Source organism: Canis lupus, chromosome 31, assembly GCF_048164855.1.
Source record: "Canis lupus baileyi chromosome 31, mCanLup2.hap1, whole genome shotgun sequence".
NCBI classification, from domain to species: Eukaryota; Metazoa; Chordata; class Mammalia; order Carnivora; family Canidae; genus Canis; species Canis lupus.
The window spans coordinates 17,330,206-17,356,432 of NC_132868.1; the positions used below are offsets into that span (position 1 = coordinate 17,330,206).

At 38.0% G+C, this 26,227-nt stretch overlaps 1 long non-coding RNA gene across 1 annotated transcript; it reads left to right on the plus strand.

The window, feature by feature from the left end:
• Window positions 1-25,554, plus strand: LOC140622412 (uncharacterized). The gene is made up of 3 exons (XR_012022186.1): window positions 1-87; window positions 17,904-17,968; window positions 24,028-25,554. It is a non-coding gene; the product is annotated as an uncharacterized lncRNA (long non-coding RNA).
• The last annotated feature ends 673 nt before the right edge of the window (window positions 25,555-26,227 follow it).

The following is a 26,227-nucleotide window of genomic DNA, read 5'->3' on the forward strand; positions in this document are numbered from 1 at the left end:
CAGGAACAAGCAACTCCTGGGTTTGTGTGGCCTTTGGGACGTCCAAAGCCCTCCTCCCTGAGTGAGAAGGCTCTCTGTGATGTCTCTGTAAGTAACCCCTTTTCCACGGCTTGTCTGAGCTAAGGAGAGAGGCTGACCGGGCAGCATGGCCCCACTAATAGGGATTTCTTTCTCCTGGACCACAGAGGAGTCTGAGGTTGCAACAACCAAGAAACTTATAAAGACTTGGAAACAAAAGAGAAGCAATGAGTTAATAGTGAACACACTGTTGTGAACTGATTTAACTGCCCACATGACTATGATATTGGCATTCCTACTAATGCAATAATTTGCTTCCATACTTTGTGCTAGCTTTTGCTGAAATATTTGTTTGACTATATGTGCTGTGACTCCCTATATAGAAATTCATTCAAGTGTATGTTATGATGTTACTTGCTTTGTGTCCATTTTTATTTTTTATTTTTTTATTTTTTAAAGATTTTATTTATTTATTCATAGAGACACAGAGAGAGAGAGAGAGAGAGGCAGAGACACAGGCAGAGGGAGAAGCAGGCCCCACGCAGGGACCCCAACATGGGATTCAACCCCGGGTCTCCAGGATCATGCCCTGGGCCGAAGGCAGCACTAAACCGCTGAGCCAGGGCTGCCCTGTGTCCATTTTTATTGATATATGTATAGACTATGAAGAAATTTATGTAGACTATAGACTATGCATAAATTTATTCTAATGTATTTTGTATTATAACTCGCTTTTTAGTACTAGGACTTAATAAAATATAATCTTATTATCTGCTTTTACAATATGACATGTAGGGTAGGGGACTTAATTTACCAGTCAATTTGTGATGTTTTATTCTCTTCCAAGTACCAATATTCAATGGTAATTAATATATTTCTTTAGAACTATTTATTTTCTGTTTTTGCAAGGTTCGTAGAATATTATATATTGTATATTGTTATATTTAAACAAACTATTTCCCCTATATTTTATATTTACAGAAGCCACTTTTAAATCACTTTCTTTTTAATTTTGTGTATACTTCCACACAATATTACATTAGTTTCAGGTCTACAACATAGTGATTTGACAAATTTATACATTGTGCTCACCACATGTGTAGCTACCATTTGTCACCATACAAAGTTATTACAGTATCATTGACCACATTCCTTATGCTGTGCCTTTTATTCCTATGACTTAGTCATTTTATCACAGGAATCCTGTATCTATAACTCCCATTCACCCATTTTGTCCATCCTCCCATCTCATTCCCCTCTAGCAACTCAGAGTTTGTTCTCTGTATTTACAGATCTGGTTCTGATTTTTGTTTATTCATTTTTTTTTTAGATTCCACATATGAGTAGAATTATATATTTGCCTTTCTTAGTCTTACTTATTTCATTTAGCATTAGATCCTCCATCAATATTGTCACAAATGATGACCTCATTTTTATGGCTATATAATATTCCAGTGTGTGTACACTTCCTTATCCATTCATCTATTAATGGATATTCGGGTCACCTCCAAACCTTGGCTATTATAAATAAAGGTGCAACAAACATAGGGGTGTATATATTCAAATCACTTTTAATATAAATTTGGAAATCTTTTATTTCCTATGTTGCAGACTATTTTATGTGGGTTATTTTATTTAATTTTTATGGCAACTTAAAAGGTAAGTACTATTATCATCCCCACATTCTAGGTGTTAGAACTAAGATTCAGTGAGAAGAAGTGACTAGCCTAAGTTATAAAGCCAGTAACGGACTGTGGAGGCCACCAGAATGCCTCAGGCTCTGTCCCTATTTGCCACGGGGGAACCTCCTGACTTCTGTTCTGTGCTTTGGCCCAGGAAAGGAGCACGTGGAAATCTGAGATTTACATGCCTGGTGATGTCAGCAGTGACTAGAAAGAGTCACAAACTAAAGTCAGTCCATTTAGGTTCCATTTCCATCTCTAATCCCACCTCTACTGGCCAACGGAACCCAGGCAAGTCATCACTTTCTCTGGTCTTGAGTTCCTGGAAGTACAAATTAAATAGTTTAACTGAATGATCATTGAGAGCTTATCAGTTTTAAGCAGTAGGGATTAACATCTTCTCCATGTCTATAGGTGGAGGAAAGAGGTGTTGGAAAGCTAAATTGCTTGTAAGCCTGTTCAATCCTATCTTCATAACATCCTCACACCATACCCTTTATTCAGTACTTACTACATAACAAACATCAGACATTCTCTCATTTAAAACCCTAAAGCATTTTAAAAGATCAGTGGTGTTAGTCCCACTTCCCAAGAAAGGAGATGAAGTCTCAGAAGGGATAACTGATTTGTCTAAAGACACAGCTGATATGTGATAGAAACAGGAGTGGAACTCAAGTTTACCTCCCTCCAAAGCTGCTGCTGTGAACCACCATGCTCTCCTGCCTCCTCCAGCCAGGTTATGCATGGGTTCAGTATGGGGATGGGAGAGATGGAATATGCTCGCAGGGAGTCCTCTCACTTTTTTACCTGTGGCTATAAGTTTATAATTAGGAATATACATTTAGTATGACCTATAATCTCTCCAAGTGCCCACTTCCTCCCTCTTCTACCCTCTAAAATGACTAGGATTAACTGTTCATAGACTACCAGAATGAATACAGCATAGAGGACTCAGAAGACCTGGGCTCTACCCTAGCTCCACCACTGATGCGACCTTGGCAAGGGCAGATACTCTGTAGAATACACTCATGAAATAAGAGAGTAATTTCTTCTGCCTGCCTTATAAGACTGTTATGAAAATTTATTCAGCCATTTATTCATCCACTGAACAAATATTTGTGGAATGTCTAACATGTGAAAGGTAGTGTTCTGAATGCTAGTAATGAAATGGTGAATAGCAGAGGTAAGACTTTATTCGGTACTTACTACATAACAAACATCAGACATTCTCTCATCTAATCTCATTTAACCTAAAAAGCTTACATTCTAATAGAGGAAAACAAACAATAAAATGTGAACAAATAAACAGGATAATTTCAGACTGAGGTAAGTGTTGAAAGTGCAATAAACAGAGTGACTAGAAGGAGGGAGGCTATTTTAGATGAGGATGGGGAGGAGAACCAGGAAGGAATCTGGAAAAGGCAACATTCAATTAGAGACCAGAAGTATGAGAAACAGCCATTTAAGCCTTTCAGGCAAAAGGGAACAGTAAGTATAAAGGTCCCAAGGTAGAAATGACCTGAGCATGTCCAAGGAAGTGAAGGCAGACCAATGCAGCTGGAGCACAGTGGGCAAATGTTAAGAGGTAGAAAGGAGGAAGGACAGAGGCGTGTAAAGTGGTTTTTACTTTGAATGCAAAGGAGAGGGAGATTAGAGGGTCTCAAGCCAAGGAGTGATGTGATCTGAGTAACTGTTAAAAGAGATCTTTATGGCTGGTTTGTAGAGAATGGATGAGGGTAGAGGAAAGAGGCAGCAGGGATCCAGGAAACTAGATTGAAGGTTATTGTTGAAGTCAACAGACAGATGATGATGGCTTAACCTTGGGTGAGCCTTGATGACAGAGGGGACGTGATGCACAAAGGGAAGGAAGGAATCAAGGATGGCAAATGAGACAATGTAAGTGCAAAGGATTGCTCAACTATAACGCACTGTACGAAGCTAAGGAATCATGGCTAAGGAGTTACAGCAGAGAAGATTCCTGATGGGAAAGACGTAGATGCTCAGGACCCTAACAGCAAACTTCTACTCCTTGACTTGCCTATGTTTCACCCTGCTTTATGGAAGTTCTGTTTCAAAGGTTTAAAATGAGGAGTCTGATCAATTTCCAAGCCATTTTTGTCTTTTTTCCCAATTAGTTTGCTGATGTTCTTTCTTGTGGTTAAAAAGAAACCAAAACATTGACTTTACCATCTTAACTTTTTTTAAGTGTATAGTTCAACAGTGTTGAGTATGTTCACACACCGTTATGCCACAGATCTCTAGAACTTTTTCATCTTGCAAAATTGAACTATATACCCATGAAACACTAATTTCCTCCCTCTCTTTCCTTTTATATCTTATTTCAAACATCCAAATGACTTTATTCATTCTCCTAAGGGGCCGTCCCTTGGTACCATTCCTTCATATTTGAAAATGGCACTGAAATTAATCAGTGTCTGAAACACCCAACTTACTTGGATTCCATTTTCAAAGAATCTGATTCATTAAATTAAAAGCCATGAAGTCTAATGCCATGATTGAGCATTCCCTGGTATCTATGACTCAGTGTTTCAACAAGGTGATATTGGCTTGTTTGGTGAGATCATTCTTTGTGCCGTCTGCACAGTCAGTGCAGGACATTCAGCATCCCTGCCCCTCATGCTCACTAAACACCCGTGACCCACCCAATCATTGTGACAAACAAAAACCCTCTTTCACATTTCCAAACACCCATTTGGGAATGTTACATCATCCCACCAGAGATCCACAAGTTGTACATTTATTAGGTTCCCTTGACTTTGGGGAATCTCGTCTATCATAGTCCTATGATCCAACTCCATTACATCATCAATAGTCCGTGATACTGATGCGGTTCTAGCTACTTATTTTGCGATAAAAAATTATGTTTTCCCACACTCTTGCCCTACAAGCATCAGCTTAGACTTTGCAGCAAATTTCCTGGAGTTCACACTTCTTTGAAGTAACTGTCATTAAGTAAGCAAGTCTTAAATAAGAGAGCCCTGCCCTGCTTTGCTCACCTGCCCGCCCAGTCCTGCCACCACTTGTGCTCTCTCTTTTTCTTACATAGATGCAAGGAGGGGTGTGTCCAGGAGCACAGCAGGTGCCAGGAAGGGACAGTGTTAGAGGGGCTTGCGTGACAAATGACTGCCTCTAAAAAGGAGGACTTGGGTATGGGCTATCACCACCATCACTTGATTGGCACAGGTACCTTTTCAGGGCAGAAGGCAATGCCTTGAAGAATAACCTGATTTTGTCAGAGGGAGATGAGGGGAGGGGCTGGGAGGGATGGGAGCATGGCAACTTTTATCAGACAAGACACAATGACTGGCTCCTGCCCAGCAGGTTTTACCGGTTCTTCTGGTATTAAGTAGTTTGATCTGATAGTAAGAGTCAAGGATAGACCTCCTGGCTCTGCCTCTGATTCATAGCAGGTCTTCTCGATGTCAAGGATTATTATTCACCAAATTAAACAACAGCCACCAAACATGAAAATTGGCTTCTCTGGGATCCTCCCAGAGAAAGGAGATATTCCACAGCACACAGTTGTGAAATGTATGTCACCTCCAATTACATCTGTACTTTTACTTCGTATAAGTGATGACAAATGGTATGTATGTCATGATGAGATTGCATCATCTATCTCTTGTCATGACAAGACAGACAATTGTCCCATTTTCACTGAAAGCTTGTGGCAGACTGTGTGTCCTTTTACTTATTTTTTTCCTAGCTCAAACATCAGCTTACAGTTACATAATATTTTGTGAAGTCTCGTGAGGAGAGAAACAATTTGGATATTCCCACTGTAACTGGATTCCCAGACCCTGTTGAATGCAGCAGACACCTCATGTTACTGTCTTATCGATCCTGGAAACACATGATAGAGGCCTCACCTCCTCTCCATTCTGTCTGCAATCATCTCTCTTTACACCCTTTCTCTCATCCTCTCCACCTGTGTCAGACAGGGAATGTATTGCTTCCTTTCCCATCTGCTCTCTGTGTCACTGTCGATCTTACCTTCTCCTTCATTCAGTTGAACCCTCTCTCTCTCTGGCATCTTCACTCCCTTCTCATTCCCTGGCCCTTCTCTTCTGTCTACCCTCTGAAATAAGCCTCCTCTGTCCTAGTCCTAAAACAAAGTAAACAAAAAGCCTTGGCTAAGCTACTCCATTCGTAAACTACCCTGCTCCTGACCTTCTTTTCCCTGCCAGATTTCTGGTCTCCAGCCACTGCTTCCACTTTTGTATCACCTACTCACTTTAATCTAGTTCTGCCTCCAGAGCTCCCGCGAATCTACATTCTCCAGTGATGATCACCTTGTCTCTGCAGTTCTCCACTGCTGACTATCCCCTTTTACAGAGGTTCTCTTTGAATCCAAAGACTGTTTTCTAATCAGTCCTCTTGTCTCTATTTCCCTTGTTCTTTCCCACTTTCATCCCTTGAACCACACCCCCAGAAATCTCACCCATACCCTCCAGTCTTCAACTGCTCAATTCTGGCTTTGCAGGGCACTTGTAAACCTAAGTGGCTGTGCCTCCCCAAGTGGCATGTCCCCCCTTCACAAACTTCACTTCCTGAACTGCCACAGGTGGAGACAAGATGTCTGGCAGGGGAGAAAGGCCTGATTTGTTCCTAGCCCTGTTCCTCTCGACATCGCTGTCTGCCAGCCCATTGTTCATTCTTAGACTTACCTCCCTCCTGCAGCTTATCCATTTGGGCAGCACATTTACTTCTTAAATCTTGGATCCTGAGTTTTCTCCTGAGGTTTAATTTAATCCTACATTTTAACTACCTCCTAAATATTTCCACTTGATTTTCCTATCATCAGCTCAAACTCAAAGCCTAGGAATAAATGTATTTACCCCTAAGGGAGTTGAGGGAATATGGTCTTCTTTCTGACTCACAAATTTCTGGCTATGGTATCATCATTCACTTCATCTCAAATGTCCAGTCATTTTTGCTTCCTCTTCCTGTTCTAGTTACCAAACCCTCTTAATTATTCCTCCATACCTCTCTTTCCTTTCCTTTCTAATTCCACTGCCAGCACCTTTGATTTCTGCAACCCATCTGCTACTAGACAAATCTTCATACCCTGTTCACAAACATTTGTTATCTTTCAGTTGCAAGTAACAAACCAAGTTCAAACTGACAAATTAAAAGAGAAATGTATTGGCGCACATCTAACCAAAAAGGCTGAGGGTCTCTACTTTTAAGTATGGTTAAATCTAGGTAGTCAAGCATTGTCATTAGGAATCTTTCTACCTTCATCTCTTGGCTATGGGTTGGCTGCACACTCTTTCTAAGTGTGACAAAACAGCCACCATCTCCTGCAGGCTTCTACTGAAGTAATGTAGCATCATAATCAGAAAGGGAGTACACCTTCTCAATTCTCTGACAGAAGTCCTAACATTGACCACAGCCTCAGATTAGAGCCCAGGGTGATGTCAAGCCACCTACCCTACATAGATTCAGTGGGGGGAAAGCATGGTTCCTGTAGAATATAAGGATGCTAATGGGGTACCTGGGTGACTCAGTCAGTTGAGCATCCAACTCTTGATTTTGACTCAGGTCATGATCTCAGAGTTATGAGATTGAGCCTGGCATCAGGTTCTGGGCTGAGCTGGAGATATCTGTCTGCTTGGGATTCTTTCTTTCCCTCTCCTTTTGCTCCTCCCCCCACTCTCTAAAAGTTTTTTTAAAAGAAAGAAAAAGAAGGGTGCTATTGCAAGATGAGGGGATGGGTTTTCAGTTGGCAAAGGCATCAGTTGTCCAATACACTCTCATGACTATATAATAAAGTAAAATTCCCTTAATCTGACATTTTAGATTCTTATCCCTTAATGTGGCCTAAAATTTCCAATTTCTTCAATCCTTATTCACAAGTCTTTCCCTTGAGCCAATCTTCTTTTCCAGATTTGTTGAGATATAATTGACATATCACACTACATAATTTTAAGGTAAACAACATAGCGATTTTATACACATATATATTGCAAAATGATTACCACACTAAGGTTAGTTAACATATCCATTACTTCACATAGTTACAATTTTTTTGAACCGATCTTAACTATTTGTGAATCTCTGTATCTCCATAGTCTTCCTATCTCTACATTTTTTTAAATTTATTTTTTATTGGTGTTCAATTTACCAACATACAGAATAACCCCCAGTGCCCGTCTCCCATTCACTCCCGCCCCCCGCCCTCCTCCCCTTCCACCACCCCTAGTTCGTTTCCCAGATTTAGCAGTCTTTACGTTCTGTCTCCCTTTCTGATATTTCCCACACATTTCTTCTCCCTTCCCTTATATTCCCTTTCACTATTATTTATATTCCCCAAATGAATGAGAACATATAATGTTTGTCCTTCTCCGACTGACTTACTTCACTCAGCATAATACCCTCCAGTTCCATCCACGTTGAAGCAAATGGTGGGTATTTGTCATTTCTAATAGCTGAGTAATATTCCATTGTATACATAAACCACATCTTCTTTATCCATTCATCTTTCGATGGACACCGAGGCTCCTTCCACAGTTTGGCTATTGTGGCCATTGCTGCTACAAACATCTCTACATTTTTGCTAATGCCACTACCCCATCATCTCTTCAAATTCTACCCAAGATTAGGCCTCCCGTTTTTTGATTCACCTAACCATCCAGATTGCAGTGATTTATTATTTTACTCAACATCCACTGGCTACCAGCCTGACCAAACCAAGTATCATTAAAAAATCAGAAGTAGAAGTCAATGTCTATTGTCAGATTATGGACATTTAACCAAAAGATTGGTAAAGATGGAAAAAAAAAAACAGGTATAAATATAAATATTTATTTAGAATGTGAAGATAAATTATAACTAATTACAAATTTTGAAGAGTTGACATGTAACAAAATCACAAGATCCAAAAAGCAACAATATATTAATTAATGAGCTGCCTGGCACTGCTCTATAATACTAACTTGTATGATACATTTTTGGCTATGTACTCTTCAATCAGCTCTTCATTTAATAATTATTTTGTGATATTTCCTATTTAAAAAAATAGAATGACAATTCAGTATTTCCTCTAGCCTTGCTGAGTCTTTTTGCTTTTAATCATTGATACATTGTAACACTTATTTCAGCGTTGCAGCTCCTATTTGGTAATGTCATGTAAATATTTCAGATGCTGTTAAATTTGGAGAAAGTCAGATCATAAAATATTTTTCTATTTATGATGTATAATATTTGGGAAATTGCTTTCACAGACTCGCTTCTGGCTCTTCATATTTTAAAACTTGTTGCTCCTCCACAACACACTACCTATGGTATTGGTGCCTGTGGAGCACACACATCTCATGACAAGAATCTGGCCCTGTACTTTCAGGTGGAGAGTTCTTTTGGGTGTGAGTCAGCACAGACGTTGAAAGGAATATGCTTAGAAGCTTCTTCATTTCCTACACTGGAAGGGCTAGCAGTAAATTTACTCATGGAAGTGACAGTGAACCACTTAAATATATCTTAAAATCTTCACGACATATATTTCCAGCTCTGTTTCTGGCTCTGACATTTTGTGAATAGGAGTGAACTTGTGTGCTTTAGAAAGTCGCTTAACCCACTCTATGTCAGGCTGAAGTTATAAGGTAGAAGCCAAAGAGAAAAACAGGAGTTGGGAAAATGATCCACTCATGTTCGGGGTAACAAAAACTTCCAACTCCACCTGAGATTGCAGGGGGTGGGGCATTTAGCACCCAGAAATCAAATCCCAGCTCTCCTTCCAGCAGATTTCTTCTCATACTCCCTAAATCTGACAGGCACTCTTCATTGCAGAGCACCTCCTTTCCCAAAGGGGAGAATTCTAAATCAACCACCACAAGTGTCCCATTGCCAAGGCTTGTCTAACCACCTAGACTTGTTCTGTGAGCCCTCTTCAGTTCAAAGAAGTGTGAGCCCAAAGAGATTTCCAGATATCTGAGCTGTTGCTTATAGGGACAAAAGGGTAACGCTGTGTTAAATATGCCTACATCAACCAGTTCTCAGGCTGCAGTGGCAGCTGACACCAGCCACCCTACACCTGATCACCAAAGGCATCAACTCTCCTTCCCTTTCACTGAGCTGAATGAAAAAGTGTGGGCTTCTTTCCAAAATGAATTTTGATGTATGAAAAGCAAAGTAGAGCTGTGTTTTTAGTGTTCTCCTATTAGAGGTGAAACTCAACTTTTAGGTGCCATTCTCTTTGTGTGGGATAATGCTTCTTCCACAAAATAGACCTCAAAACTGTGCAAAGGAAGGCCTAGCCTACAATAACCTGAAGTTTTTGAAAACTGCAGGCTTCCATCCTTGATCCCTGATCATCCTTTTGAATGACTTTAAGGACCAAAATATGTTGCTAATACAAAGCTGGGAGAAATAGTGAACTAATAAAAGGAGCCAAATGTTGCCTCTTTCATTCTTTTAGGTTTAAATGCAAAAAAACCAACCAAACAAAAACAAAACAAAACAACAACAACAAAAAAAACCCAACAACAGAAAAATGTGGAATACTGTAGGTGAGCCAAAAATTCTCCAGGTGCCTACAGAAGTACAAGAAGATAGAAACAGATAACATTTATTGAATGTTACTATGTGTCAACCACTATGATAAAGATTGTACTTGGGTCCACCATATCTAGATGAGTTGATGGTAAAGCCTGTGCGCATATTAGCTATCATTAACTCACCTGACAAGGTTGTAAGGATTAGAAACACATTGTACCTGGCACATAATAGGCACTCAATAAATTTTAGCTAATACTGGTTTCTAAAGAATGCTTGAATGGATCTATCCACTTTAATATAAAGTGATTCTTTAATCATCAGTGGAGGGATGTGAATAAAGGTAATAATTGTCTCTAGTTAGTTGTAAGACTATCAGTCTGAAGAGGAGATGGATTTGTTTTGTGCGGCCTGAAGGAAGGATAAAAAACAATGAGTGAATATCATAGGCTCTGGTGAAAAGAGGGAAGAAGTGAGGAGGAAAGGGAGAAAGGGAAGAACAGAGGAAGGAGTTAGGGGCTGCCTTGAAAAATAATGAGCACTCACATGTCTGTGGGGCTATTCTAGAAAGGAAGGATAGCCATATAGACCTCTGACAAGGATAATTACAAAGGAAACTCAAGCACCAAATCGATGTTTTTACCATCTCGAATTTATACAGATGGCCTGAGATACCAAAGTGAGCCCATGGAGACTTTTCATCAGGCTTCAGCTTCACAGGACAAAGTTTCCACCAAAAAGAGTTCTAATTAATGAAGCATAGGATAAGACTCAATCCTATATAAATCAATAAGTAACATCCACACCATTTGTTTTTAAAAAGCTCCTTGAAATTAACAGAATAGGGCAGCCCCGGTGGTGCAGCGGTTTAGCGCCGCCTGCAGCCAGGGGTGTGATCCTGGAGACTCGGGATCGAGTCCCATATCAGGCTTCCTGCAGGGAGCCTGCTTCTCCCTCTGCCTGTGTCTCTGCCTCTCTCTTTGCTCTCTCTGAATGAATAAATAAATAAATCTTTTTTAAAAAAATTAACAGAATAAACTTATCCCTATCGATCCAACATTCCTGAGGGCAGTAACTCAGGGACATATTTTTTTTCCCTTTCTGCTGCCTAAGGAGAGTGGATAATTTTTGCAAAACTTTAGGGAATTCATTAGTTAAATGAATGTGATAATGTAATTCTTAAAAAATGCTGGATCTTTTTTGCAAAGTAAAAAATTGCTCCTCCTGTAAGAGCAAATTCAACACTTGTAAACATTTTTAAAATAAACACTAGACAAATATAAGGTGCCATTTTTATTATTTTCACAGTCTCATTCAACACCTTCCTTGACAAAGTGAACTTCCTTATAGAACTTTGTTTTTTTTCATTTTAAAGAACCAACTTAGAGCTTAAAGAACAAAATCTATGTTAACTGGATAAAGTACACTGCTATATAAAATATTTTATAAAAATGTTATAAAAGTTCATTGTAACATAGTCTCAGAGTCACACTTCAGATTTTTACTTGATTTAAAATCAACTCCATGGCAAATACAAATCCTATTCTGGCATTTTGTAGAATGTTATACATTTAACTCACAGATACATATCTTAGTGTATAATATGGTACAATAGTAAAATAAGTGCTAGAGCCAACTGTCTGGTTCAAATCCTGGATCCACCACTCACTAGCTATTAAACTTTATGCAAATTACTCAAACTTTTGTGCCTTACCTCTAAAACGGGAATAATGAGTATCCAGCTCATAGGGTTGTTGCCAGTTAAAACCAAGAAAGCACAGGCATGTGATAGTAGGTTAAATAGTACTTAATTAGTAATTAGGTACCACTGTTACTAGTACAAATATCAAAGAAGGAAGAAAATTCATCACAAAGATTAACTGACAATGAATTAAAATACAGTACTTCCAGAAACCAATTGTAAAATTCTAATGCCTCCCTACCAAACAATGTTCCTCCCCAAGCTAAATAACCTATGTTGGCATGAAAAGTTGACATTCTATTTCAGAGACATAGATTTCTTGTTTGTTCTTGCATGTAAACATTGAGGCAAGCAATACCTTTTGCTAGATATATGTGAGTGTGTAGGTGTTTAGGGGGTGGATGTGTATTGGAGAGTCTCCTAGAAGAGTTCCATGTGGTTCTATAGTAAGGCTTTTCCATTCTGATGATGGAGATCACACTTAATAGCTCTTCAAGGCAATCACACTGGATAACACATGGTGAATTTTCTGCAGCTTCAGTATTATAAGAAGCAAATATGTCAAAAATGTCATATACAGTACTTTTTAACAAAAGAATAAGTAATAGTTATCCATAAATAATTGGTAGGATGGATTACATGCCATAATCATTTACAGTGGTACCACTTTCTATAAAAAATAGTAATAGCTAATGTTTACTGAGTACTAAATATGTCAGGCATAGTTCTAAGTACTTTACATGTATTTTTTCATTCTATGCCTGCAAAAACCCTGTGAAGTTGATTATTATTATTATTATTATTATCCTCATTTTATGGAGGTTCTGAGAGATTAAGTTCAAAATCCCACAGAAGTTGTAAAGGCAGGTTTCAAACACCATGGTATGATTTCTAAGCCCATTTTATTAAGCATCTCATCACAGAGTAAAGAGAGAAATTCTCAGCCAACTCTTCACTTTCCAATACAAGTTTCCAAGAATGGCTTTACCAGCATATCCTAATAATTTAAAAATATAATTTATAAAATTCTGTATGACACATCTTAGGAGCACATTATTTGCATAAAATTGTTTTTCATTAGTTCACTCTGGAAAAATAACATATTATTCCCCTTTAAAAATGATTTTTCACCAGGGCACCTGGCTGGCCTCAGTTGGTTAAATATCTGCCTTCATCTCAGGTCATGATCCTAGGGGCCTGAGTTCAAGCCCAGCATAGGGCTCCCTGCTAAACAGAGAGCCTCCTTTTCCCTCTACCTCTCCCTCTCCCATTCCCCCTGCTTGTGCTCTCTGGCTCTATCTCTCTGTCAAATAAATAAATAAAATCTTTTTAAAAGATGATTTCTTACCTTCAAGTTATCTAGTTAAATACCTTTAAATCAATCTATACATTGATATTTATTTAACATGCTTAAAATACAAACCTAAAATAAAATGTAAAATACAAACCCCAAAATTTAATCATCTATTTGGATATGCATATATTTTAAACACAGTTTCCTATGCTAGAGAATACTGCAGGGTAGAAACAAATTTCAAAAATACTATGATCAGTACCTTTAAAGTCAAGAGATAAAATATTGAATCATGAAACAAAAACAAGATGACATATGTATGTATATGTGTGTGCGTGAAATTTGAAATGCCTCCATGAGCTGAAGTGAAAGAGAAAATGCCACAAAGGAACACAGAGCAGACTTAAACCTGGTCTACAAGTTCTTCCCAACTCCACAATTTATACCACAATTGTATATTTATCATTTATGTAGTTTAAGGTAAAGTATTTAGAACTTTCATTCCAGAGTAGATTTAATAAAACATAAATGCCTTTTTTGTCTTCATGAAATTCCCAAGGCAAAAATGTCTTTGAGGGACTGGTATAGATCTGTGTCATGATAATTTTTTTTTAATATAATTTCCCCACTGCTCCTATTCTCTCCTCTTTCAGTTTCAAGTAGGATGGAAAGTTCTCTGTAACTTACTGCTTCAGAAATTTTTACCAAGCTAAAAACACGTACAAAGAAAGATAGAAGCTATTCTGGTCTTTTGAAAAACCTAAGTCCATAGAAAACATAACCCTGGATGTCTTGAAGGGGAAGGAGAGAAAGAAAAGCATTTTTCTTTAATTTTTATTTTTTTAAGATTTTATTTATTTATTCATGAGAGACCCAGAGAGAGGGGCAGAGACATGGGCAGAGGGAGAAGCAGGCTCTATGAAGGGAGCCTGATGCAGGACTAGATCCCGGGACCCCAGGATCATGACCTGAGCCAAAGGCAGGCACTCAACCACTGAGGCACTGAGCTCCAAGAAAAGCTTTTTTTTTTTTTTTTTTTTTTTAATCAGAAAAGAGAGAGCAAGCTGAGATCTCAGTCAGGAGACAAAAGTCAGTGGGTTCTGTGGAGTTCCTGAGACCTGTCACACAGCCAAGCAATAGAGTGAAGGACAAGGCAAGACCTCAAGAGAAAGATTTATAGTGCTCCTAAGGAGGATAGACCCCATGCACAGGGGCCTGAAGAGTCCCCCAAGATTCTGCTTCCCCAGGCATGGTCCAGAAGCAGGTAAGCCCTCCGACTATGCTTGATGAGACACAGGCATGCCAGCAGCAACCAGGATGGGCCACCAGTCACAGATCAGACCAGAATCTTAGCACAGTCCTGTGGCCTGAGCCAAACAAGACAGTGAGCGAATTCTGTGCCTGTTCTGCGGGACATGGGCAAAGAGTTATATATCAGTTGGTTTAGGGGAAAATAAAGAAATATGAAAAAAAAAAAGAAATATATTTCCTGCACAGCTATTTGTGACCTGAAATTCACTCCTATAACAGACAGGTATCTGGAATGGACAGATAGCATCACCTGACTTTCACAGACACAGTTTTGGTGACCAGAAGAAATAAATTCAGGGGCAGCTGGGTGTCTCAGTCAGTTAAGCGTCTGCCTTCCGCTCAGGTCATGATCTCAGGGTCCTGGGATGGAGCCCCTCGTTGGGCTCCCTGCTCAGCGGGGAGTCTGCTTCTCCCTTTGCCTCTGCCCCTCCCCAGGTTCCTACTCTCTCTCTCTTTCTCTCAAAATAAAAAAATAAAATCTTTTTTTAAAAAGAAAAAAATTCAGATAATCATCCCCTCTTACAGAATTAAATCTTAACAAGTTTATTTATTTAAAGATTTTATTTATTTATTCATGAGATAACAGAGAGAGAGAGAGAGAGAGAGGCTGAGACACAGGCAGAGGGAGAAGCAGGCTCCATGCAGGGAGCCCAGCGTGGGACTCGATCCCGGGACTGCGGAATCACGCCCTGGGCGAAGGCAGCGCTAAACCTCTGAGCCACCCAGGCTGTCCCAACAAGTTTAAATAAATAAGTGGAGTAGAGAGGATTTTAAAAATTATTGGGAGCAGTTATCATTCCACTTCTGACTGGTTGGGGAATATTAGCTAGTGAATTAAACTTCAAAGATAGAAAAATTGTTAAATTGATACAGTTTATTAACTTTGATAGCTCAAATATTGAATACATTTATATTTATAGTATATATTATGGGCTTTTCAAGAGACTTATTTAAGAATGTTATAAAGGTAAAATACTGGCTTATAATAAGATCCTTCCAAAAGAGTAAAAATCCAGTTTCTGTTTCCAACATACCCCTTATTGCTTAATAACACTACAGAAGAATGTAAGGTATATTCTACATGGGCCAATTTTTACATTTTATTTATTTTGACCCATTTGGAATCATTGGTGTAATTATTAAAATCCACATTGGAAAATCAAACATTTCAGTTAGTTAATGTTTTCATGCCTTTTTAGATTTCATAAGTCATAGTTATGGAGTTTATTAACATAACAAGAAATTTAAGACATCGAGATTAGCAAAGACCAGATATGAGATACTATCTCTTGATCTAAAATGGTATTGATCAGCACGGATTCCTTGCTCAAATCAAAAGAAGCATTAATAATCATAATAATGATTATTATGCACAATAAGCATAATAATTAATAATCTGTTAATTGCAGATAAACTAAAATTATTAAATGACCTGATATTAAATTTCATCTCTCATCCCAGAAACATAAATACTATGGTATTGTTGCCATTAAGAAGGAAGAAAGGAAAGAAGGACAGATGGAAGAAAGAGAGGGAGGAAGGGAAGGAGGAAGGAAGGTGCAGGTTGTTTTACCCTAACAATCTTATAATCTAGTCAAGAGAAAAATTAAAACTCACGAACACAATTACATGCTGGGTTTGATGCCACAATCAGCTGATATATTATTTCATTAAACAGGCTGAAACCTGTTCATGTTTGTGGAATATTTTATCAGCTTTTATCAGATGCCAAAATGTATGCCAATATCAAACCAAGGGCAAGGAACCTGGAAAAGAATTGAGGACAGCTGGAATGGGTCATTAAGGAAGTGGTTCTCTACCAATCGCATCAAAACTCAAAGTTACCTTTAATGTTTTCATGTCTCTTGTTTTGTATTGTTTTCATTTCTACTTTTTTCCCCTCACTTTTGTCTTCTCCAGCAATAAAAGTCAGTAGGCTTGTGTGGTTTTGAAGTAGTGCAAAATGGGCAAAGAGACTTGAGTTTGAGTCTCACCTGTGCCATTCCTCATTGCTCTTGGGCTGGGCATTTAACTTCCCTTCATCTTTATTTCCTCACAGTTCAGGGGACTCTGTGCCAACCTCACAGAGTGACGATAAGGGAAATAGTAAAAAAAACCCAGCACCTGACACAGGGTAGACATGAAACTAGTCGTGCCCATTATTCTTTCCCCCTTGGAAAAAGGACAAAAAGAGAAGTCTTTGTTTTACAGCAGTGCTTCTCAAACTTTAACATGTATATGAAACATCTAAGGATGTCAAAATGCAGTCTGATTCAGTAGGTCGGGGGTGCGGCTTAAGATTTGGCATTTCTAATATTGCTGGTTCACATTTTGAGAAGTAAATTTTAGAGATAAAAAGAACATGGCAAGGGTCAAAGGAGAAATATTAATATGTAGGGAAATAAACCAGCTTTTACAAAAATCCTACTATGTGCTTCGAAATGTATGCAGTAGATGCATCTTTTTTTAACCCTCAAAATAACTCTGAGAAGCAAGTTTTATTACCATTTGACAGAGCAGGAAATTGAGAATCAGGTACACTGGTTCATAAGAGATCTTTGTAATTCCAAAGCTCACATTGACCATACCCCTTGAAAGACAGATCAACAGAAGGAAGTAAGGACACATGAGTCTAAGTAGCAGAGTACATCCAAACAGGTGGGCGCCAGGGACCTGTAGAGGGAAAAGTGAATCCGCTGGGATTTGGAAGTGCACTTAAAGGGGAGAGCAGAGATAAGAGTGCAGGTACAGTAAGCACTTCACTTCCCTTCTGTCTCCCTTCCTCCTCCCAAAGCCAGAAGAGCTGCTGTCCAAGATTCAACCCTTCACTTTTTCTGTCAAATCATCATTGACCAAGCACTGTGCAACTATTGCCTTCTATGCAAAACAGGCGTGGATCTGGACCAACTTTATCTCTCCTAATTATTTCTATGGTTACTAAGATATGAAAGAAAATGCAAAGAGAAGGTCAAAAGAAGGACAATCAAATACTGCATTTCTGAAGGGACTTTTTCAACCACCCACTTTAATGAAGAGTTCGTATCTAATCTAAAGTTCAACATTGCCCTAGCAAACAAGAGCTGGAGCCAAAGAATAAATCTAAGATTATAATGAGATCTAACAGGTGACAGTCATATGACCAGAAAAACATGCTGCCATAAATGTCTTATCAGAAGGCAGCAAGTATTGAAGTGTTTAGGTTCCATAAACTGTGGACCTCATTTAGTACAGACACAAAAAGTTGGAACTTTTTTTATAAACTCTAACCCAAATAGACTGAAATTGGTAAATTTCTTTAAAAGTTTTAATGAAACCTATATCTGTTAAATGCCAAGAATTTAAATGATGTGTTTTATTATAGTACCAACTCTCTTTCTTGAAGGTATAGGACCTGAGAAGAACTGCATTGGATGAGTCTGTTTCCTTGTCTTCATGGATAAGATCTGGGTAAGAAAATCCCCCAGGCCAATCTTGATCAAGGAACCAAAATAATACCAGGAAAGTGGTAAAGGGAGATGGTCAAGAGAAAAGCAAAATCAGCTTTATGACAAGGGAAATGGACATGTATTTAGTACCATCTATATATGTTAATTTTATTTTATTGTCACAAATTCATGAACAAGGTAGTGATATGCCCATTTTATAGATACCAGGACTGAGATTTAGATAAATTCATTAACTTATTATTGCTCATACCACTGGCAAGTGGCAGAGTCTAGATTTTAAAAGAAAAAGACAATGATTCTTACAGAGGATGTGGGGATTATTGTAGAAAGTGGTGATTGCCTCCTTGTATCAATTCTCTTCTTCCTTAACAGAATCTCAATTTTTACCGGGGAGCACTGTTACTCCCCGATAAAAATGGAATAAAAGATTGTTTCCCAACCTTTTGCAGCTAATTGTGGCCATGTGCCTAAATTCTGGACAATGAGAGGTAAGTGGAAAGGTTATGTGGGACTTTGGGAAGCATTAATGGCCATCTCTCCAGTGTGGTCATCCCGACTCATTGGCCTTCCTTCTGAGTTCCTGGTTCTTAGTTGTCAGGCTACCCCCAGAAGGGCTGGACTCCAGCTGTAAACTCCATCACAACTAGCTGAAACATTTGCCTTTCCCCAGCCCCATCTAAACTCCTACCTATTCCTTCCCTGGTGATAATGCTCATCTGCTCCTCTGAGCTCCCCTCAATGAAAGTGAATCCTGGACACCACGTGAGCACCAAGGTCCCTCTATTCCTATCTAGCTTCCCCAAAGCCAACCAGGTTCATGGCTGTTCCTTGGTGGCTGATCACACTTCCCTCCTGAACCTCTGTGGGACTGGAGGCCTGTCCTTGACCTCAGCAAGCTGTCTGGGGAGTTCACTATCTCCTGGCTGCTGCAGGCTTTGCTTCCAGGCCTAGCCTATGGTATGCCTCCCCTCATCACAAACATACCTCTCTGCTTTACAGTCTGAGGCCCCAGGACATCTAGAACTACTGCTTCAAGTTCTTTCCCTTCAAATCAGATCCCCTTCGGCCACTGGTGCCTGCATGAAACAAACTGAACTTTGTTTCATGTCACCACTCCACCCTTAACAAGATATTATCAAGTCCTTAGCCTTCCACTGAGCAAAATACCACATATGCGTCCTAGTTGGTATTTTCCTGGCCAGGAAGTCACAAATCTGCCTCAGCTCAAAATGTTTCCTCCTTTCTTAGTGTTATCATTCAGAATGCCATTCTATGAGGGAAGGAGAGGGAGCAAGGGGGCAGAAACCCTTCCATGATAATGAAATATACCTAACCTAACCTCTCTAGATATATATATATATACACACATATAAAATTAGGTCAGTTTTAAATCAGAAGTATGCCTAAAATCTGACCATTATTTTCCACTCTCTTGTCATTAGATGTGAAAATGTATTCTAATATAAAGATTCTAATTAGATAAGAAAGGCACTAGGAGACACAAGTTGGCAAAGGGTCTAATTTAAGAGCATTGTCTAAGTTGCAGCATGCAATGCCATAATTAAATTTATTTTTGATTGAATAAGCATAAAGGGCTGCTTATAAAGTAATATTTGTCTCATTAATGTCAACGAAGATCTAGCTCTTAAGTATGAATTCCCAGGAATGGCTCACAAGGAAAACTAATCCAGCGAAGGAAGAAAAGTAAGAGAGTTTATTGTTAATTATTTTAAACAATTTCAAAATCCTTAATTGCATCTGAGAGTAGAAAAACCAATGGGGAAATGAATCATTCTTTCTGCTAGTGAAGTCAGAGAATCACATTATTGACCTGAAATATGTGAGAGAAAAAGTGTTGCAACTCCATTTTGGACATGCATAATTTCATTTAGCATAATGTTGCTCTGAAACCCACCTTCCAGGATTCTCTAGAAGACAGAAAGAAGGAAAAATGAAATTGAGTAGGAAGACATGACTTGCTTGGGGGTATTAAGGTAGATTCCTTAATAATTGTAGAATTAGGTGCAGAAGGACATTTAGCAAGAAAAAAGTTGATAAGGAGTCCTTTTATGTTGATATTATGTGAATCTTCCCTTAAATGAAGACCTGAAAAGAGGATCAGTCTGCAATGACCTAACAAAACACATTTTTAATTATTAAAATATCATTCTGGGATGTTTTCTTGAATCTCTTCAATATTTAGGTACTGCTTAGCCACTGCTGTTGGGACATACCTCCAACATAGCAGGTATCATCATAGTGTAATGATTTAGTTTACTAAAACTGGCTCCTTACTAAGATTATAAACAACTTGAGATGAGGGACTATTTTATCTGTGGTTTTCAGTGCCTGGCATGGGGGCTGCCAATGTGTATTGAATTACTTAATAACCTTATTCCATAAATCAGCAGTATAAGATCAATATAAGGTCAACATTTCTACCAATAAAGTGATTTGGGAAAAAATGGTGATGACAAAACTAAAACTTGTTTCCTTTAGTCTTTTCTACAAGAAGGAATCAAATATAGCAAGTGGGATCACCTGTTCATAACTTTTAGAAGCACATTTTCAGGAACATAATTCACTGGAAGAAAAGACGAGTTTCATATAAAATCATGGTGTCAGTGTCACAAAATCTGGTGGTAACTTGAACACTGCTTCTTTCTATTTGGGTTTTCTCTTTGGGTTTTTTTGTATTCATCAGGATTCTCCAGAGGGAAAGATACTTACTAGGAATTGGCTCATATGCTTACTGAGACTGGTGAGTCTAAATCTACAATGTGGGCTGACAGGCTGAGACCCAGGAGAGCTGATTGTGAAGATGAGGTCCAAAGGCAGTCTACCAAAGAATTCCCTCTATTTGGGGAGGGGTAGTCTTTTTGTTCTATTCAGGCCTTCAACAAATTGGATGAGGCCCACTCACATTATAGAGAACAGTCTTCTTTACTGATTAAAAATGTTAATCTTATCTAAAAGCACCCTCCTTTAAACATCCAAAATAATCTTTGACCAAATATCTGGTCATCCCATGACTCGGTCAAGTTGTACATAATATTAACCATCATACCATTAAAGTGGCAGTGTCTATAAGGGCACTGTTCACTATACATTACTCTGCACAGTGAAGGTTCAGAGTAAATTTCATGGAATAGACTACTGCTAGTTTTGTGTAACTGTGTATAATATGGGCTTCTACTTCACAGGGAACTGGGTTTCAGGTTTCTTTATGCTAATCTGTCTGGGTGACACTGAGTATGTTATCTTGAGTTTGCACACTTCAGTTTCCTCATTTGTATTTTAGAAATAAAAGAAGAAAGAAAGAATAATAATAGTATCTACTTTGTAAAATCATTATAAGGATTAAAATTAAATGCATGTAAAGCACTTAGCTCAGTACTGGGCACAGAGTAAGAAGTTAATAAATGTTCATGATTATTTTAGTGGTTTCCACATGATGCTCTCCCCTAATTGAATGATCAACTTCTCAAGACAGAGAATTCATTTTTAATCTCTCTCAATCACATTCCATGCTTAATCTATTCATATACATCTGATAAGTATTAATGGGTTTAATGGGTCTCAGATTCTATGACAATAATGCCAAGGGCAGGACTACATTTTAGTAACAGAATTTGTGCTCACGGTTTTGCTTTGTTTTGTTTTGTTTTAAGAAACAAATGTGGAAAATAGTTCATGTGCTATTAAAGTAGTAGGGGAAGCTAGACAAAATCCCTGAAGCAGAAATAAGCTCTCTATAGGCTCTGGTGAGAAAAGATAAGGTTCTTCAAAGGAATAAATATATTTATAAATGGAAAGGTCTGGAGCACATGTGCAGCATTCCATAGGCTTCAGGCACATAACTAAATTGATGTGAGTTCTATTTGAAGAAACTGCAGATTATTTTGAAGCAAATCCAAGATATCTTATCATTTCTTCTATATATATTTCACTATGCATCTTTAACAAAAAGGGGGCTTCCCTTTTAAAACACCCTCAGTATTATCAGTCCCTCCCAAAGCAGAAAAAAAATTCCTTAATATTATTAATATCCAGTGTTCACATTTTCCTTCTTTCAAAAAAGATTATTTATTTAGTTATTTTAAAAGTTTGTTCATTTGACAGAGCACAAAAGCAGGGGGAGCAGCAGGCATAAGGAGAAGCAGGCTCCCCACTGAGCAGGGAGCCTGATTTGGGGCTTGATTCCCAGGACCCCAGGATCATTACTTGAGCCAAAGGCAGATGCTTATCTGATTGAACCACCCATGCGCCCCGCATATTTTCCTTTTTAAAGCTTTTTTTAAAAACAATTTGTTCAAATCCAGATACAAACAAGTTGATAAGTTGTTGTTATCAACTGATATATATTTTGAGGACTTTTTCTTTCATCTATAAATTTCTTCCTGGATCTTTTATTTTCTTGCATTTTATTGTTGAAGATAAGTCACAGTCCCACAAATGGCCTCATTGTCTAGATATTACTGATTGAATATCCATGGATTCATTAAACACATTCCTCTAGCCTGTGTAGTTTCTATAAATTAAAATCTATGGCAATCATTTTTTAGATTTTTTTACTTTATTTATTTGTTTCTATTTGGCGGAGGACAAAACTACCTCCTAGGTATTTGTATAGTTCCATCAGAAAGTACATGTCTGATTGTCTCCCTCAGATGCAAGTAGCCATTATTAAGCAATGCCTCTATAGTAATTTTCTAATTCTACCATTTCTTCCTAGTTTATTGGCTACAATATTATAAAGAGAAACCTTCCCTCATTACTATTGGTCATTCTGAGGTATACAGGTCATAATAGGACCACCGGTTAAGGAAACTATACTTTCATTAAAATTTTAATAATTAAATTTTGTTTGACATTATATTGCAGAATTAGTGATTTCTTACCACTGTCAGCTGTGGATTGTGTCTGTAATCTGTGTACTACAGAAAATATCATGAAATAGATGTTTGTTTTCAATTAAGGTTGATGAAAAACTGTGGTACCTAGTTTTTAAAGATTATCATCAGAATTTTAACCTCTGCCCCTAATATTGATTATTTACTTTGTAACAGTGTCTTATTGTGAATAAAGAGATAATGAATGTACTCATCTTTTTATTTCCTTTATTTTCCTGGGATAAATTCCTCAATGGAACAAAGGGCTTAATTATACTTATGTCAGTTGTTCCTTATAGCCACATTCCTTTACTAAAAGGATTGTAGTCACATACAGTGCCATCAAGAATCAGTACATAATTTCACTTCAACACTAATAATTGTTATAAGAAAAAGCTATACTTTTCGGCTACTTTAGTAGATGTAAAATACTATTTTAAAGTTGTTCTCACTGGCATTTTTTAAATTACTATCAAGCATAATATTATTTCCTATGTATTTGTTTACTAACTATAGTTCCTCGGGTTGAAGAGATAGTTTTCTTGAACTATTAAAAGGCATGTCTGAACAATATAACTATACAATAGGAGCAAGGAGTTTTAGAATCTGGTGAATTCTCACTTTTCACAGTTTGGCTTGCTAGGAGTAGATATAAATATTTCTGATTTTAACTTACTTTTTGTAAAGTTAGGCTGATTATACTTAAACCACAACAGAAGATTGTTCAGAAAATTCAGTGAGCTTACATACCTTAAATCATATGAAAAAAAAAGAGTATCCAATCATTATTTTAAGTATTTTTAAAAGTATGACTTTAAAATATGAATTTAACACTACAAAAAGAAATGTTAATCCAAGAATAGTTCTGAATCTTATTACACTTAATTCTATCCCTGAACTTGGGATCAGGAATTTGCTTTGAATAACGAAACTATTTGCCTCTATACATTCCTACTTAGGAAAAAAAAAATAGAGTAGATATAAGTTAAAAGTTCTTTGAAAACCAGTTCTCCTAAAAAAAAATCTATTTAGTTAGCCAATAGTATTTAATACACTGGGTTTTCTTGAGTATGGGAATAAAGAGTACTGTTTTGAGAAAAAGTTTCCCTGAGGGTTTGAATATATGATGACATCCCCCCTGGTTTTTTGTTTTTGTTTTTTCCATCAGAAAACCTGAAGGATTTAACAACCAATCATGTGGACATCCAGAAACAAGTCAGGATAGGGCCTGCTTTCCTGAGAAACCGACTTTTCAAGCTAAATTGTGGTTCTGGCCTGGTCCAGAAACGCAAGAAGAGGAGGAGGCTCTGAAGAAGGCATTCACAGAGTAGCTGGCTGGATCTGGTGCTAGACCTCATGTACTCAACAGGATTCTTGGTTTTAAGCAACCAAATTGACTAGAGTTGATTTAAAACTGACAGGGATTTTGCTTATGCATTTTGAGTGCTTTAGCAATCTTCTTGTACCAGAGACACACAGTGAGAGAATGCCTGGGTGACAATGGTTTTACAAAATATTTTGTATCTCCCATGGATTTTACTTCTAAGAAATTTACATCAATTGTTTTCCCTACTTTATGATAGACTTTTCTTCTTTTAATTGGCACCTCAGTGCCCAATTAAATAAGCATACTAATTAGAATAGCAATAATAACATATAATTAACTTTTGAAAACTCTTGAATTTATCAGCATTAGGAAATCCTAATTTTAAACCTAGTTTGTTAATGATATGCTCTACCTCCATGCTTTCTATTTCTTCCATTTCTGAAACTAATGGAAAACTGGAAATGATGTCAAAATAAATAATAACTGGAAGTTCCATAATCATTCTTATTAGCACATGCGTAAGGAGATATTCTCGAAGAATAGGAAATAAGATTGCCCTCCAGGTGTTAAGCCAAAAATCAACACTGAGATGCACCTTGCAGAAATGAAATAGCCTGCCACCTAATTAAATACTGAAGATGAGAAAAGTAGAGAGACACGATCTGCCACAAAATATAGGAAAACGAGATTCACAGTGTAGTATTTGCAGAGCCCAGTTGTGTCTTAAGGAAAGTAGAACCAAGCTTCTACTAAGTATCTTCTTTGCCTAATAGGTATTTCCTTAGAGCAGAAATGCATGTTTGGGCTCTCTTAAAATAATGTCATTAAATATAAATCTTTCTTAAGTACCTCCTCTTCTAAGCTTACACCCCTCAAGATATGAGCTATTAGTTTAGATTCTTCTGGGGTTTCAGTTCAGAGAATGAGTGGAAGATAAATTGAACAGGAGGTTCCCTGATCCCTAAAGATTTTCTCATTGTAAATTAATAAAATAGCTGTCTGGTTTCATATGTCAGTCCTTTGGGGGGTTTGCTAAATTGAACATCCCGTTTGATCAATTTCAAAATCTTGATGAAACATTTTCTAATCTGTGATATTTGGACTAGACTCTATGGAACAGTCATTTCTCCAAGTCTTCCCAGGTAATCCCTTTCTCATCAATGAATGTCAAGCAAACCTTTTCTATTTCAAAATGTCTACACCCCTCTAGTGGAGCATGGTCCCTCGAAGCCATACTTCAGCCACAGAATGTTAACATAATATTGGATACACAGGAATGATATCCAGAGGTTAACTTTTCTGTTTCTTTCAGGTGAAACAGACCTCAATTGCCCCATCTCCTTTGAACTATATAGTGGCAAGTATAGCTCCTAGCACATAGTAGGGCCTCAATAACATGTGCTGAAACGATGGCTGCTCTTGTACATGTTTGATGCTCTCACAAAAAGATAAGGAAGCTTGCCATTCTTGGAGTGTTTTCACTACTATGTATGAATGGAACATTTAGTCTCAGAGTGTGACCTTAAAGAGAATGGAAGTGACCACAACCTGGGTGATTTTTTTTTTTTTTTTTTTTTAATAAACACTCCTCAGGTTCCAGGAGGAAAAAAAAAAAAACAGTTGAAAGAAATGAAGATAACACCATCATCACCAGTTCAGGTCCTCTCCAGAGTACTCCCTAAAGATTAGGCCCTCCCTTTCCAGGTCCCCTCTCTCTTTCATCAGCATCCCAGGGGATTCCCATACCCTCTTTGCTCCAGTGCTTCTCAATCACAATAGCTTCCCTCAACTGCTCACAGGCCTTGGCTGCTTCCCACTGATCCCAATCTTCCTGAGTGCTGAAGAATAGCCCCAGCTTCAGGTATGTTCCTACAACTCTCTGAGCTCAGATCCTGGCTGTGGCCATCTTGATCCTGTGAAAAGGTGACCATGTGGCAGGCTGCATCCTTTCCTAAATGCTATCAAAAGTCCCAGAATTAACCATTGCCAGAGAGCTGTGTGGTCATAGCCTTAGGGTCCCAGGTGTTGCTCAGGGCCCAGG